Raw genomic sequence first — 3927 nt, 5'->3', positions numbered from 1 at the left:
TTTCGTTAGATGGCAAAAATTCTTTATTGAGAATTGCAGAATGTGTTGAAATAATTAGAGCTAAAATACTGAGAAAAAAAATTATATTTATATTATTAAGCTTATTCAAAAAATAAATACTTTTATTTCGAAAATTAACCGTATACAAAGGTAAATCAGAGATATAGATATGACTCCTGGTGAGTCATTTTTTGCGAGATAGTTGCTGTAACATTCTTGGAATATGCCCACTTTAAATAAACATATTTTAGTTTCCTACAACTTCTGTTTCTAACTAGGCTGTTTCAGAGCCGTCTATACACAAATTTTGGTGCCGAATACTCAAGATAAAGGGACGTCCAAATTGGAATATTGATTTTCTGTATAACTTTGTTTTATCATCAGCAATAGTGACTAATTTAAATAATTATTTTACTAACTCCTACTTAAGAAATAAAAATGATTTTACATGATTATAATGAGGTGTAGTTAATTGACCATACATTTATAAGTAGAGAGAATGGTCGGGGGAGTGCGTTGATTTTCACGTTTTCGTCGTTTGATGAAAATCAATTCGAAACGTCGGGACGAATAAATATTTGTTTTTTTTATTTGTGTGTTTTTTTTTGTTTTGTTTTTTCTGATCGCACCTTATAAATTTGATCTACTCTTGTTGAGTCTTAAGTAACGACATCATAAATCACTTCTTGAAAGTTTATTTATTTAAGTACAACAATTTCGGTTGACGTTGGTTATAAACTTTTCGGTATTTCTTGAAGCAATCGTACTTTTTCAGTTCATTCTTATTTTTTATTAAGATATTGATCTCTAGAGTTAGGGCTAGGTCGATCATACGAACTAGTGACTTGGTTATTTGGGCTAAGGGTACTTCAAAACGTGTATTTCAATTGAAAACTCAGATTTGAATTTTGAAACGTTAATAGCTAAGTCAAAGTAAAAATTACTACAGTACTTTCAGTTTACAAATATTCTTTTTTTTTTTTTTTTTCATTGAGAAACAGTCTCCGTAATTCGATTACAAACTTTTAAAATAGGCAAAGTCACCCCGGTTAACCGCATTTCTTTAGTAAAAATAAACATTGTTAATATGCAGAGATGGTTGAAAATTAATTGGTCAGAGAGACGATTTATCTGAACTGAAGCAACTCGAACGCCTCAATAAAGTGAAGCATTTTATCAATACATAAGCTCTAAGGGAAACAACAAGGAATTAGAACTAGCTGATTACATAAACGAAAAATGTCGATAGTCCTGTGACAAATTCGTACTAAACCCGGGTCCACGTTTACTTTCATCATCAACGAGAAAACCAACATAAAAATAACATTTATTTAGTTCAAGTCTAATATCGTACTGCAAGCGTTTGATCATAAGCATCGAAATTAATGATCGGACTTTTAACTGACAAGATTTAATTTGAAGCCATAAAACGTAAAATCATATTTAATTAGAATCAGGTTTTAACTGTGAAAGGAGGAAAATACTTCGAAAAACGACCAAGCATTCTTCTTGGCGAATAAAACTAACATTCTATGTTCAATAATCTTATATTGGATATTTTACATAGCGACATAGATGAATGAATAATTTACTAAAGTTACTTTGAGATGAAAATTCTTAAATCTTATTTATAACTTGTTTTTGAAAGGATATTCTGGTTTAAGAGTCATAAAGATTTCACAGTTAAGAAGTTTTTTGGCAATATCGGTTAAAACTTTCTGTTATGATAGGCAATCAAAGTATTTATTGACTTTAGAAACATTAAAATGGCTGTTTTTCTTGTCTTTTTATAGATATATTTACTACCTCCTTTACCGTCTGAAAAATATAAAAATGACTAAATTAGAAAACAATTTTAATAATTAACAGTGGAACGATTAAGTAGGAGTGTGGAATTGAATTTTTCTTTTTGCTCGAAACTTTTCTATTTGAATACTTATGGAAGATAAATCAATGATATTCTCACGGTAATGTTCATATACGGTGCACCATAAGAGCATAAATTAATATTTGGTTGACATTTGTTTGAATTGTTGTTCTTGTGAATATTAATACTTTCAGTGTAATTAAGAATGAAATTAAATATCGAATACTTTTAAGTAATAAGTTAATTTTAATAATAAAATATGAATACCTATATTTAACTAATATTTTATATCCTTAATTATCGTGAAGAAGTTTATAAATACCAACTGAATATAAATTATTAGCTTGTCGACTAATACACTTCTACATTTCCATGGACTCAATGGTTGAATCGAGTTGCCAATTTTGTCTCACAAACAAAGGACTCTAAGCTATCCTACGATCTATAACAAAATCGTTTTAATGATAACTCTACTGATCAACTTCGTCAAGGTAGGTATGGTTGATGACTAATCAAATATAATTAGTTAAAATTTATGAATTTATAAAGAATTAATCATGTCATAATTATTATTAATAAATAGTTGAAACTAATGAATGATTAATTTCCTACCAACGTGGATATTTAACTTTTTTAAGCCTTAGTCCAATTAAATTAAGCATTTAATCGAAATATTCATAAAATATAACATTGACCTGCTTTATTTGCCTAGTAGCACCCATATATTTCGAACATAAGTTTCACGTGTTTGTGTTTCGGGTTTGGGATAGAGAGGTGGTTGTGGTAAAAACCATTACTTTATTGCTTATTGTTAAAAAGTTATTGGATGTTTTAAATTCGCTCAATGCAAATTAAAAGCATATTACTTATAAAAGTGGTCATTTAACATTTATTTCTAAGCTATATACTATCTGAGATATAGGGAAATCAAATGCGCCTAATCAATCGCATTCCTAAATTCCCCCTAAACTGTTATAAAATTGTTTGTTACATAGAATAATTGGCCATATTTTTCAAAAAGTACTGTGCTTTGAAAAAACAGTTATGTGACCACTTTTGCTTGGAATTTAATTTTTTTACTGAGCTCAAACTCCATATATTTCCACAAACCCAATTATTTCGAAATATAAACAAGAAACTGTCGCAACACATGGTTTTTACCACATCCACTCCCCCCTTCCTCCCAAACGTGTACACATGGGGCATTGTATCATATACTGTATTAGTGTTTCTAAACATTATAAAACAGGTTATTTTTTGTTTCTTTATTTTTAATTTGGCTGAAATAATATTTGCTCACTATATATTTAGGAAACTATTCAGAAAATAAAAATATATATATAGAACCACTTTTGTAGGAAAGTTAATATTTTTCGACTTTATTTGAAATAATTTCTTCAATTATGGTGAAGTAAACGATTTTATTCATTTCACTCTCCACTCCTAAAATCGACAAAAAAATAAGTGACAAAATGTTCTGGTGACTCTAAACAGTCTATCCTTTATTAATAATGATTCTTATTTTGTATTTTGTCTAATTTTGTAAAAGTATGAAGGGAAATTGAAAAAAACTTAATTTTAGTATTTGTTTACTAATTTCACCGATTTCTTAACTTCACATTTTTTAAAACGATTTTACGTTGCCTTAAAAGGTTATTTTAAAGATGGTGCTAGATATATTTTTCTCTTTATTTTATAAATATTGAACAATGTACTTACAATGACCCGCTAGATGTCTAGTTCTCTCAAAGAAGGAAGGCTACTGGACCCTTAGGCACAAGATGAAAGCCAGCATAGAGGGTAACCCTTATTTGCCCGAGAGATCGACATATATTTACTCTGGTGGTGTCTTCTTCTTGATTAAATACTTCTAAGCCATGCGGGTGTCGACAAACAGCTGATTGCCGATGTACAACTATTTGGGGAGAGGTTAGTGTGTAAGCAGTGTCCGAACAAAGAATCTAAATCAAGAGGACGTTATTTTGCAAAATAAAGACCAATTAAAATAACGATTAAATGACCAACACTATAAAGATTGTTACTGATTACTCACAAACCAT

This window comes from Halyomorpha halys, unplaced genomic scaffold (assembly GCF_000696795.3).
Source record: "Halyomorpha halys isolate HHAL.00 unplaced genomic scaffold, Hhal_1.1 Scaffold1800.1, whole genome shotgun sequence".
NCBI lineage: Eukaryota > Metazoa > Arthropoda > Insecta > Hemiptera > Pentatomidae > Halyomorpha > Halyomorpha halys.
The sequence above is the reverse complement of the archived record's forward strand: the minus strand, read 5'-3'. Positions refer to the sequence as shown.